The 14,201-nt window shown below is 37.8% G+C and overlaps 1 protein-coding gene across 1 annotated transcript in view; it reads right to left on the bottom strand.

Annotated features, from left to right (window-relative positions):
* The window catches only part of LOC116324284 (E3 ubiquitin-protein ligase pellino homolog 1-like), a 37,486-nt gene extending 26,543 nt beyond the window's left edge, over positions 1 to 10,943 (bottom strand). The window contains exon 1 of the mRNA XM_031745230.2: positions 10,739 to 10,943. The gene's annotated coding sequence lies outside the window, so the exon portion shown is untranslated. The remainder of the gene's footprint in view (positions 1 to 10,738) is intronic.
* Between the last annotated feature and the right edge of the window lie 3,258 nt (positions 10,944 to 14,201).

The raw sequence follows: 14,201 nt of genomic DNA, 5'->3' as shown, positions 1-14,201 counted from the left end.
TTGTTCTTTTAAGATTGTTTGGTCTAACTGCTCCCTTATTTACACTGGATCGGTGTGTGCACGTAACTCCACCCGAAAGTCAGGGAGAGGGAGGGAGGGCTGTCTGGTTCAGGGTGACAGCTAAGGGGATTTGTTTATGGCAGATTTTCAGTTTTTTGTTTGTTTTTTCAATACTTCTCAAAAGATGTTGCTTTTTACTGGTGCTTCCCCTATGTAACACACATAGGAAATCAAAAACATCTCTCTCAACTTTAAAAAGGGGAAAAAAAAAAAAAAAAAAAGATACTAAGTGATACAATGGTAAAGGGGGGATGGTAAAATTGACTAAGCTAAAGCAGGTTATTACCAGGCTTAAGCATCTGAAGTCCTCAATTGTTTTTTTTATCCAGGAGACCCATCTACTCAGAAACGACTTGGTGAAAGTACAAAGGAGATGGCCAGGCAAAGTACTAGCGTCCTGTTTCCTCTCTCATTCTAGAGGGGTTATGGTGTTAATTCATAACTCAGTGCCCTTTCAGGTAAATAACACCATTTATGAAAGAGTGCTTAGATTTTTGGTGGTCCAGGGTACCTTCTTGAAAGAAAATATAAATTTGTTTAATTTCTACGGCCCCAATGATGACAACCCATTGCTCTTTGAGAATTTGTTTTTGTTATTGGCCATCCTTCCTGGTAAGATAATATTGGCAGGTGACTTAAATTGTACCTTAGACACAAAGATTGCTCGCTCGTCAGGGACAGATACCTCACATTCTCAAACAAGAAAGAAACTACTTCAATATATAAAAGATTTGAATCTCTGTGACCCCTGGAGGACTCAAAATCCTACCAAAAGGGAATACTCATGCTACTCTTCAACTTTTAAAACCCACTCTCGAATAGATTATTTCCTTATTTCCTCATCTTTGTTACCTAGTGTAACTGACTGTATTTATGATAGTATTGTTCTGTCAGATCATGCCCCAGTCTCGCTATTTTATAATGTTGTACAAGTGAACAGACACTGTTTTAACTGGCGTTTACACCCTAAATGGTTACAAGATTCTGACTTTATAAAATTCCTAGGAGAACACATTGATCTCTACTTCTCAATAAATAAAAATCAAACAAATGCAACCACCAGATGGGAAGCATTTAAAGCATATATTAGAGAACAAATGATAAGCTTCACCAGTTCTAAATTTAATAAATTCAGACAATGAATGAATTGGACTCTAAAATTGGAGAACTAAAGAGAGAGGTTATTAAAGACGATTCAAGACAAAGCAAAATATGAGGAGCTGTCCTTGTTTAAGACTGGGGACGTTGAGGAACTGGTGAGAAAATAATGTAATGAAAATATGCTAAATACTAAATTTACGAATGTATACAGTGCAGACTATCCTGTACTCTTTTTTTTGTATTTTATTTTATATTTTTAAAATTTCCCTTAGTATTATTAATATTAGGGGTGCAACGATACACAAAATTCACGGTTCGGTTCGGTTCAATACTTTGGTGACACGGTTCGATATTTTTTCGATACAAAAAAATGTTCATGCCTTTTTAATTTATCATTTATTAAAATTATAAATATATATTTTAACTCAAAAGTACAGTTTTTAAATTTAATGTTGCTGAAACAACAAAAAAATAAATAAATCTATCTGATCGAGAAATCACTCATCTTTGGAAAAGAGAGTTTATTACAGAGAAATGGCTCTTTCCAAAATAAAAGCTATACTATACGCTTCTTCTGGGGTATATTCTCAGCAGCATATTAAACATATCAGGTCCCCATAAGGAGAATCATGTGCTAACGGCTGTCTAAATGACTCGGGTAAAGTTTGTAGCAGTAGTTGTTTTTGGCTGCTTCCACTTGTCTTTGCAGTAGGATGATGTTGGCGTAAATGTGCAGTCATATTCGTTGTGTTCCCACTAGTGCTGTCAGCGTTAATCTCGTTAAAATGACATTAACGCCATAACGCGGCAAATCTCCGTTAACAAGTTACCGCGGACCGCCCCGTGCTTGGGGCTGGACGGTGTCAACACGTTAACAAGCTAACTGCGCTAACGCACTAGTTCCCACAAATTGAGCATTGCGTGGCACATCCGACATACTGTTTTACTTTTGTCCATGACGCGCTTACCATCAGGGTCATGCTTCACATGAAAACCAAGATAGTTCCCAACGCCAGATCTGAATGAGGGTGGGGGAGGTTCAATTTCGGGTAGTGTTGAGGCAGTTGCCATGTTGCTACGAGCTTAGCTTCTGTCTTGCTAGCTTGCACTGCGCTCAGTGGATCTGCACTTGACAGTGCAGCCTAGGTGGAGTAGTCGAACGCAGATCCACTGAGCGCTCAACACAGACAGCATCGTCAGAAGAAAAGTTGATAAAATAAATAAAAAATGTTGTATTGTTCGATACATATGCGTACCGAACCGAAAGCACTGTATCGAACGGTTCAATATCAATACGAATATCGTTGCACCCCAATTAATATATACAGTATATATATATATATATATATATTTTTTTTTTTTTGAATGTCTTGTGTTCTTAGTGCTTTCTTACTGCCATATGTTCAAGGTGTTTAAAGTGTTGGATGTTTATAAATACAAAATTCAATAAATATATGTTTACAAGACAAATTATAAATTATCTGCGATTAAACATACTTTTTTTGGAAAGTCAAGCTCAGTTCCACTAGCCACATGTGGGCCAGATTACTGCCAGATCTGTTAAATTAAGATATCACTTAAATAGAATCTGTCCTACAAAGTGGAGTAGACTAAAAAGACTTCAAAAAGCAACATCTCACAGTCTAAAGAAACAAACACAGTCACTGACATCCACCAGCCAGAAAAGGTTTACCAACTATTTCTAAGGCTTTAAGATTCCATTGATCCATGGTGTAAGCCATTTCCCACAAACAGAGAAAACTTCCAACAGTGGGGAACCTTCCCAGGAGTACCGGGCCTACCAAAAACACTCAAAACATTCATTGACAACTCATCCCAGGAGGTCAAAGAAGAAACCAGAACATCATCTAAAGAAATGCAGGCAACAAAAAAATAACATCTATAGTAGGGCTGTGCGAAATGACCAAAATCTCATATCCCGATATAAGAATTCTATCGTCCGATAACGATATAAATCACAAAAACGTAACATTTTCTGTAAATTCTGTGAATCTCGGGCAGCTCGTCTTGCGGGAAGTGTTTCCAGCTGCGCATCATGTAGCTGGAGTCGAGTGTTTTAATCGATGCATGAAACGATACATTTTTAGACATAGGTTGTAACGGCCGCCGTTTTCTTTGTGAATATTTATTACACGGCGTGCTGCGGGGAAAAGCCTGTTCTAACGTTTGAGTCTAAGGTTTCTTTTTTAACACCTGGCGGCTCTTTTTTACTTCTCATCCGTAAATAATCTGCTCTTTCACGTGATTCAGTTTATTTTGAAAAGTCTCAACAGGATCTTGAACTTTATTGTGAAAGGTTTATGTGGAACACAAACAAGCGAACACGCGATGCTGTTACCGTCGTTGTTGCTAACGACAACGCATAAAAACAGGCGCTTGTCCGTCCATAGTGTGGTTATATAAAATATAGGAGAACGAGAGAACTTTAAGAAATTAATATAGCCACTACAGTGACCATCAAAACGATGAAAAAATATTGCCGTAAACAGTTTATTTTGCGTCACCACAAAACAAACGATTGCGTAAAATTAAACGATCGACGTTTTTATATCGTCATCCGATATATATCGTTATATCGAACAGCCCTAATCTATAGGAGAGTACAAGTACAAAAGGGTCATGTCACATTTGCCAAAAAAACATCTTAATGATAACCAAAGCAGAAAATAGCCTGTAGACTGAGGAGGCAGAAGGTGAACTTTTTGGAAAGTTAACATTCCATTTCAACTGGGTTTGAACTAACAACACTTCCTCTACAGTGATGTGAAAGACCCATGCAAACATTTGCAGTTCTTGGTTTCAAAAGTGCCACACCAGCAGGTTCAGGTGGAAATTCATTTTCAAATCGGGCCAGGTATGTCTAAACAGCCTTTTTTCCCCCCATTGAATGGTAAATGGTAAATGGCCTGTATTTATATAGCGCCTTACTAGTCCCTATGGACCCCAAAGCGCTTTACATATCCAGACATCCACCCATTCACACACACATTCACACACTGGTGATGGCAAGCTACATTGTAGCCACAGCCACCCTGGGGCGCACTGACAGAGGCGAGGCTGCCGAACACTGGCGCCACCGGGCCCTCTGACCATTAATAAATAAAATCATGATTTACAAATTGCAATTTGTAATTCTCATGCCATCTTTGTTTATTATTTTACATCATGTGCCAAAAAGTCCAAAAATAAAAAAGAAAGACATCATAAACAGGGAAAATACTTTTCCACAGCACTGTACATTGAGCTGTTAGTCACTTTTTTTCATTATCCACTATGAAAAAAAACAGAAGACAACAGAATAACACCTGACACAAACGGGTACCTCTATCTGACCACTATATTGTTTCATTACTGTGAACTGTGAAAGTAAGGTGTTTACAGTCCACAAAACTGCAGAATATTCACCAATCACAGATGGCTCACACTTATTTAGCCAGGCCAGAATGCCAGCATGGGATAAAACCTTTATTAGGATTAAGACAATCCTAAAGTGCAAAGAACTATCATGGCTATGAGAGTTGGAGCCCTTCTATGGCTTACATGTATATGATGAAACTCTAAAAATAAATCTATTTGAAATTTTGAACTATGCTAGAAAATTATGAGTTTACTTGGAAAAAAGTTGAAGATATAGATCTATGTTAAAATTCAGAAAGAAACATCCAACCAGTATTTCTAAACCTCTGAGATCTGTAACTATTATTGAGCTGAAATGAAAGATTAAGTTATCCTAACCTAAAGCTCAAAGGAAATGTCAGCCAAGACTTGTGGGTACTATACAAGTTAGTTAGCAAAAGATGGACACAACAGGATAAGCTCTGATGTACAGTAATGTTAAAGAAATAACAGGAGGGCGGAGGTGTTGGATTTTTACCAAACCAGACCAGCTACAAGGTACAAGACCTATAACACCCTGTAATGATTCCACATAACCTCTGAAGAAGAAATACCTCCCACTCCACACACATACCGCAGAGGTGCCTCCAGAACACGAGCAGGCATGTTCTGCATATACCTAAGAGGGGTGTGAAAAAGTGGGGACTGGCCAAAAATAAAGTCAACATTTTCAGAGATCTCCTCACTCTAGTGGTAGAAAGTCAAAGACATGGCTTTTCTGTTTCATTATCTGGGTGTTGATTGGCTCTCTGGTGACAAAGTTGGGACAACTACCATCCTTAGCATTTCAGAGTTCTCTCACAGATTCGTCCTCAGGATTAATATCATAATTTTTCTGCTCTTTTGTTTGTGAATACCAGTTTGAACAACAGCCACAGAAACGTTAAAGTATGTAAATCAGCTATAAATGGTGATATTCTGATAATAAAATATCTCAATTTACATAAACTGTAAGCATCACTTCTGTTTATCCTCTTGTGCAACTCTCACCTACACTGTAAAATGTAATATTGTGTTTAATTAAAAATATTAAATAGGCTGGACTCAATTTTATCAATTTGTTATTAGAACTCAATTTAAATAAGTTACCAGTACTTTTAATGCAAAAACGCTGATAAACTCCATTTATTTGAGTTGTCTTAACTTAGAAAAACTAAGTAAGCTGGAAGTTTTGCTTGTCAGGGCGGAAGGATGAAAGATGTGTTTTGAAAATGTCACGTGACTACCGTCCTCCTCCCTCGCGGATCAGTCCGCATGTTCACGGTGCATTTTTTATGGAATATGTTGAGCAAACCTGGAGAAGCGTCAGTTCAAGATATTATTGTTGTCATTGCTGTGGATCTTTACCTGATACACTGACTTGGTGAGTAAATGTTTACTGTTATTCAAACTGATTTTGTGGCTTCTCTTAGTTTAGCACCAGGTTTAAAATCTTGCTAGGTAGTTAGTGTTAGCCTAGCGTTGCTGCTGCCGCTGGGCTCATGTTACTCAAAAATTAACACCACAGCCTTAAAAACCTTACATAAAACTATGTGGTGAAATTTTCTGTTGATTGTTTGAAATAAATCAGTGAGATAAGAGCCCAGACAAAATTCTTCGGGAGGTGCAGCCGTTAGGGGTGGGGTAGGTGTGGGATGTGGGGGTGGATAACAGAGCTCTCCAGCGTGGAAGCACTTTTGCAAATATGTGATATTTTGATAAATTAAGTAGATATTTGAGCATTACATAGCTACATTGTCGCCTGAAAATATCTTAAAAAGGTTATTTTGTGACCCAGAAAGGGTAATCTGGGGAAAAGGAGGATCGCATTTGTCGGCCACGGTTGTCGGAGCCTGTGCGCACTTTGTAAGCGCTGCAATGGCGGAGGCGCCGCTGAAAAACTTATTACTTTTTCTGGGTCACAAAATAAACTTTTAAGATATTTTCAGGCGAGAATGTAGCTGTGTAAATTTCAAATATCTGCTCGATTTATCAAGACATCACATATTTGCAAAAATGCTCCGACGTTTTCGGAGACGTCTATTTTTTTTTTTTTTCATGCTTTGTGGCAGGTTTAGAACATCTGTGGCATCTATTAATGTCAAATCTAGCCTTTATTTAACAACATAAGCAAACTCTATGTTACAATGATTGCACAGCCATTAAAGATCAAATCAGTTTCTGAAAAATGTTCTGTTTTTTCTCCCTCTGCTTGCTTCTTACTGTCTTTGAGGCTCGGGACCAGCACTCCTGTTGTTGGACAGAAAGACATCAACTCAGTGGTAAGTGTTTTGGTTTTCCAATATATTAGCAACTGTCAGTGACATTTATATTAATCAGGCTGAACTTTAATCATACTTTAGATCAGCCTGTTTTACTTATTGTTTTATTTGTGCTTTGGTTTGGGAAGTTGTTTCTTTACTGATCTTTTCCTGTCTTCTGTTATTAGACTTGAGATATGACTGCACTATGCTGTTGCTGGTGACCACAGTTAATTCTACAAGACATGCTGTGTAAGTAAACAAACAACAACAGTTTGGTCTGCATTTCTTGAAAGATCACATCCCCCAAACTTAGTTTAGAGGGTCTACACTGTATATAGTGAAGTCTGCAAGTTTTCTAACAGCAAAATCTGTTTTGTGCCCAAAATCATTTTGCACATCATTAGAATGAAAGTTATTTGCCATGTTTGCATAGCCCTTTTTTAAAATGATGCTTTCATGACATTATTGTGTGTTGGGTGGTGGTCAGGGCTATCCAGACTGACAATTTGGGACATTGAATGTCACCTCTCCGGTGGGAGGGAGCCTGAGATTGTCTAAATTGGAGTCTGTTTTATACCAAATGCAGAAAAAAAATGTTTTAAGAAAGCAATTAAGTTCATGTTCCAAAAATATGATTGTTTGCTTGCAGGACAACAGGAGAGATGAGTCCTCCGTCACAGATGGTGTGGTCAGTGAAGATGGTCGCCTGGAGGTTCAAGCTCATTGCATCTCCAACCCACATCCACTGCCACTGTACTTAAGGGAAGTTAAAGACTTTCTTCTGCACCTACATTTGGATCACCTCGATCCATGACAGTCATTCAGGCAGTAATGCCTGGACTGGAAACAAGCATCCTTAAAATAATACAGCATTCCAGCTCATGTGTTGGAATGGAAAACAAATGTGTTGTTTAAATTAGAGACTGCACTTGTGACAGAACAATAAATATTTTATTTTGATTATATAAGTAATGTAAGTACAAAACAAACTGTGGTAGACCTAAACTTATTTTCAGAATAATTACATCTGAGACTTTGTTTCATCGTAAGATTATAACAGTGATGGCAATATAATTGTTTGTTGTTCAGCAGAACAGTGTCCAGTATCAGGGCTCGCAAAATCGCTAGCCCGACGTCCCGGGGCTAGCGATTTTTCCAGTCGGGCTACCAAAATCTATCTCAGCCCTGCCCGTCGGGCTATCATAGGAAGGGAAAATATGTGTCAATGCTTTTGCATTCTTTCGAAAATGTAGCTGAGTAATTATGTCATCGGCATCGATGAGCCACTGCCAATATGTGACATATTGAAATCGCGTTTGAATTTGTGCTTGTTTTTTGCTTTCACTTTCACTTTGCGATCGCGCGAACGGTGTATAGAGAGCGGCAGCACTGATTGGTGAGTGACGATTAATTGCGCACCAATTCCTCTGACATCGTCTTATCACTTATTAGCTACTATTCAAACGTGACAAGTGAAATCTCCCACAGCAAGCTTAAACATGTGAGAGGTTGATTGCGCAGAGAATCGCTGACCGTTATGTAAGTACGTGTGTAAAAGCAGCAGGATTTACGCCGGTATTTTAGTTCTGCTGAGCCAAATAAGACAGGTCAGGGTGAAGAGGGGCAGCCAAATAAAAGCCGACCACAAAACGGAAAAGTTATGACAAATCAGACTATGAGGCAAAAAGAAAGCTCAGCTTTTTTGGTTTCATGGACAAAAGAATTTCTGTGGCTGGAATATGACGAGCTAAATAACATGATGTTCTGCCAGGTGTGTTGTGAGTTTCATTTCATTTGAGTCGACAAGCGCCTTTGTAACTGGGACCAGTAATTTTAAGAAAGACCCCATCAGAACCCATGAGAAATGCAAGAAATGCATTATTGCTCAGTCTGCAATATCTTTCCCAGAACAAACAGCAATTGCAAAAAACATACTAAAAATAAACCAAGCACAAGCAGAAGTCCTGAAAAATCTTTCAAAAGCGTACTATGTTGCAAAGAGTGAACTACCATTGTCAAAATTTAGCAGTCTTTGCAAACTTCAAAAAGCAAATGGCCTAGATCTTGGTTCCACTTACCCCTTACCCTTGACTTCAGTGGAAATTTCAGATTCAGGATCTGACACAGACTGATTCATGTTCTACACAGTTCTTACAAGTTCATAGAAATTTCTGTTCAATTAGAACAAAGTATTTGAGTTGATGACTGTGATTTTTATACAGTTGTGATTTGTATTTTAACAACTTTCTGATTAATTTTTGTTTCCTTTACAATATTATACTTTAATGTATAATATTGTAAAGGAAACAAAACATTAAAAAATTGCTCTCTTTTTTATTCGGGCTACTTAAATTTATTTTGGGCTACCAAAAACTGAAGAGGGCCTGCCCGAAGGGCTACCAGAGATTTTGAAATTTTGCGAGCCTTGAGTATGTTGGCTGTTGTACTTTGTTGTGTTTGAAAATAAAAGTTGGGCTGATTTTAACATCATTACAAAAATTGTTGTTAATTATTTTTAATCATATTCAGGTTACCACAAATTGTTTTTTCATTTAGTTGAACTTAACATGTTTGTCAGTAGGTAAACAATTAGTATTGTACAGTCAGAAATATCAAGTTATTGTTAATACTGCAGACTTGCAATGTATAAGTTGTCCTAACAGTCATCTTAAGTAAGCTTTACTTAGTTTTTTTGAGGCAACAAGTTTCCATAATTTTTTTGAGTTCTGGGAACTAACAAGGCTGTACAGTGTACTCAAAATGAGTAAGTTGCCCTAACTTGGTCATCTTACGTAAACTTGATCCAATTTTTTTGAGTTCTGGGAACAAATGAGCTTGTACACAGTACTCAAAGTAAATAAGTTGTCCTAACTTAGTCATTTTTAGCTAAGCTTTACTCAATTTTTTTGAGGCAATGAGTTTCCATAATTTTTTTGAGTTCTGGGAACTAATTAGATTTTACAGTGTAGAACTCAAAACTTTCCAGGCTTTAGATCAACATTCGTCTTTGAAGATGGGCTGACACATCTGTAGGCTTTTAATATGAGGGGACAGTTGGACAAAAAGGACAAAGTTTCAAAATTTAAATGGGGAACAAAAGCAGTGTCTGTGGAGACAGATGCTCTGGTAGGATGGTGAATGCTAATCAGTCTGTGTGGCCAGGACAAAGGAGGCCAGCTGGGCTACAGGACAGGACGGAGTACCACCACGGACAGAGCCCTGTTTAAGACACTAAATATACACACACTACCTTTTTTACCTGATGTAAATAATAACTTCAAATCCTGAATTCAATGAGCTGTAGAATATAGCAGTGTTGTGTGTACATTTTAATTAAATATCTGGAGTTCTATTTGTGGCCACTCTATTGTGGACAAATCAGTACGACACACTATTAAAGAAAAGAAGCTATGTAACTGGAGTCTGCAGACACTTCAGAGTCGTTTATGACATGCATAGAACAACTCCACTTTACAAGTCACTACGAAAAAGACGTGTCACCGTAATTTATTACGAAATTTAATACCATATACGACCATAAAAAAGCGTCGATAAAATTTGATTTACGTTAACCCAAACTCACACATTTTCACGAGAAACCCCCCCAAAAAAATTGTGTTTGGGATTTTGTCAGTGAAAAAATAAACGCGTATATGGTTATTTAGCGCTTACACCTAAACCTAAACCTTGAATGGCTTAAGAAATTGGGTACACTGTTGTTGCCCTATATAACGTCATTACGGTAACTCGTAGCTAGTTAGCATTTTTCGATCGTAAAACTTGAGAAAAAGGAGATAATGTGTTAGTTCATTAGGTACTTATTTAGCATAAGGTTAACACTGACTGCAGAAGACTTAGTCGGCGTTAGTGGCGGTAACAATGACGAAAAGAATCAACTCCTTAGACAATTAACTCACCGAAGTTACTGTTCGTCTTAAAGCAGTCGAATGTCCCGGATGTCTTTGTTCCAGGGAACAAACGCTGTTAGCCGTTTCAGACCATAAAATGTCAAAGTTACTTCAGTTTTTACCAGGTGTTCGGCGACGTTTTATCGATATAGTTCCTAACAAACCCACACTGAGCGAACGCTGGCTTCTCCGTTTTCAAACTCAACTGTGCCTCTTAGCGATCAAGGCTACTGATTTCCGGTTCACATTTCAGAGTAAAACAACGTAACTTACTTGAATACCAAAATACTCAATACTTACTCAAATACCAAATTGTTTTCAAGCTGAAGTAAATGCCATTAGTTTGTCTTATAAACTCGAAATTACATATACATATACATTTCTTTAGTTTTCTAAGTTTATTAAATTGATTCAGTTTTTGTCCATCCATCCATTCTGTTATTAAGGGTTGCTATTCCAGCTCTCTTAGGCAAGAAGCGGGGTACACCCTGAACAGTTCGCCAGACTGTCGCAGGGCTAACGCATAGATTTTTTTTCCAGTTTTTATTTTTATTTTAGTTAACTAAAATGATTTTCATGTCTACTTTTAGTTTTTAGTTTTTCCTCATAGTTACTTAAGAGAACCTGGTTATTTGAGATGCTGAAATGTTTGCACCATTAACACTTGTTTTACTATGAAAATACAAAACCTGTACTTCCAGTTTTCTCTGTGGTCTGCGTGTGTAGCCGTGCACAAACAACTATGATTGTCATAAACCTAAGTTTATGACTTGCTGCAGCTGTTACCCCAATAAGACATTCTCTTTAGTTAGTCAAAAGTTTCCTCACATTAGGTCTTTCAGCTAAATTCAAATCAAAATCTGAATCAGAATCTGAATACTTATTAATCCTGGGGGCAATGGTTTAGTAACAATCAATTAAAATATAAATATGAAAGACAGGAAATGTAACTATAGAAGAATGTAAACCACATAGCACAGATGACAGCACACAAGCATAAAACATCCTGCGCATGAGATAATATATTTAAAGCCAAGAAGTCGGTAGTGAGCAAAATACGTGTCAAGTACATTCCAGGGTCCTTAATCGCCGGAAATGAGTAAGCTAGGCGGATAATATGTATGTAAAATGTTAATAATGTCTGTTTAAACCCCGACGTGTCTGTTATGCATTTTGGTACATTAGGCTGCTGCTCAGACTTTTGAAAGACAAGAGTGAGTTACCAACTGGTTCATTTTGATTAACCGTCCCCAAAGATGTAGAGGTCCAAGCTTCATCCTGTTCTTAAATGTACTTCAAAAAGTTAGCTTGGTAGTTTTTTTTATGTAAATAGTGTTGATTTTTTTTTTTTTTTTCCAGTCATGTCACAACACAATTTAAATCAGATATTATATGTAAAACATCGACCCGTCTATTTTCTTATGCCAGTTTGAGGCAGGCTAACACATAGAGACAGATAACAGACAAAAATAACAAGTACTGGATAAACAGAACAGCTGTAACAAGGCTCTTGCCTAGAAGCGTTATTTCCGGTTAAGGTAAAACGCTGTGCTGTGCTGGTAATGGAAGAAGAGCACTGTCCAACTTTGAAGTGATCTTAGTTCCTGGAAAATGAGTCATGTTCCTTTACTGAGAGTATTTGATCTGATTTTTACAGCCTTTTTTTTTTATTTGTATTTAGGATCCCAAGGTGGAAAGCGTTTCCCAAACAACGGGAACAATAGCATACACTAACAGTCATGTCAGACATTACTAACTGCAGTGTGCCACTGTGTAGACTAAACACTGAATTGCAGGAGACTGAATTCAATGTTTAGTCTATGGAGGAAGATTAAACTCTGACGTCACAGTTCAGCCTGTCAAGGTCTAAATCATCTGATTGAAGACAAGGCTGATAATCTTTAGATATGAATTTTATATGCTATACATTTTTATATGCTATATGCTCAACTCAACCTGGCAACATGCAGCGCATGTGGCATGGCATCCATGCCATCACCAACTACAGAAAGACGACACCTGCCTGCCAGGGTGACGCCTCCCTACCAGATGCACTGAACAACTTCTATCCACGGTTTGACGCTCAGAATGATGTGTTGGTGAGGAAGTCCACCCCCACTCCTGGACTTTCTGACGGCGAGACCTCAGACAGTCCAGATCGGTAACAGCATCTCAACACCACCACACTGAGCACTGGAGCCCCTCAGGGCTGTGTGCTCAGCCCACTGCTGTTCACTCTGCTGACTCACGACTGTGCAGCAATGCACAGTTAGAACCACATCATCAAGTTCACTGATGACATGACTGTGGTGGGTGTCATTAGCAGCTTTGATCTTTACTTTCGTCTTCTTCTGCTTTTTCCACTTCTATTTAAACAACTGACAGATAATTGTAATAACATTTTTATTTCTTTTGCTCTTTTTAAGCATCCTTAAAACATTGTGGTGCTGTGAAAATCACATAAGGATAGCATGACTGATGTTTTCTTTGATTACAAAAACCTCATGCAGGAGTAGGAAATGAATAATAGCTATTGCTTTGTAAATAACTGGATATGAATGACTTGAGCTTATTATATAATATTATACTACACCATATTTCTAACCAACTCAAGTGTGTGGTTCAATTTCTCTTGACAGTACTTCCTTTAAAAATATAACACATTTTGGGATGAACTTGAAAGAAATGCACCATGGCATCATCTGGCAGCAGATTTTTATCAAGAATGTTTTGGTACGTTTTTCCATTCATCCTTCCTTCAATTATTTGAAGTGTGCCAGTACCATATGCTGAAAAACAGACACACACCATCATGTTCCCACCTCCAAAATTCACTGTTGATGCAGACTGAGCAACTTTCTACTGGCTGGTTTAACTGTCTGGATTTTGGCCAAATGTATAATTGCCAGATTCTGATGCACTCTTCCTTTCCTGGTCCTCGTTATGAGTTCTTCTTTTAAATCATAGAAGCTGTGCAATACTGTACAGCAGATTAATGGGACAGCACTGCAGATCCTATAAAACATGCCTCTGGTTCTTCAGCATTAAAGTAATCCAGTGACAGTTATGTGTATTTCCACTGCTGCACAGCAAGCAATAACTGTTGATAATTAATTTGGCAAACTTTATTTTTCAAATTGTAAACAAGTACGGTTTAAAACAGCGCTTCTTTTGCTGCATAAGAGTAACTCAGATTAAGCCAATAACCAAAAGTGTCCATCAAAGTAAGCAATCACATAAGGACCCCGTCTTACTTTGGGCTCCGCCTCCACATAACTTCATACGTTGTTGAATTTAGGCGCGAGGAATTTAATTGCGCCTGTGAAATGAAATTATTTGCTCAGATCATTATTATTATTATTATTATTTTGCTCGCGCATTTGTTATAACCTAAATGTCATTCCATATTTGTATCTTCTGGTTTCTCACCAATCTAAGGGGCTCATCATCTCTGCCAAGTTCTCGTTAAAAG

Source organism: Oreochromis aureus, linkage group 6, assembly GCF_013358895.1.
Source record: "Oreochromis aureus strain Israel breed Guangdong linkage group 6, ZZ_aureus, whole genome shotgun sequence".
Classification (NCBI taxonomy): Eukaryota; Metazoa; Chordata; class Actinopteri; order Cichliformes; family Cichlidae; genus Oreochromis; species Oreochromis aureus.
Note: the sequence above shows the minus strand (reverse complement) of the source record. Positions and strands in the feature narration are given on the sequence as shown.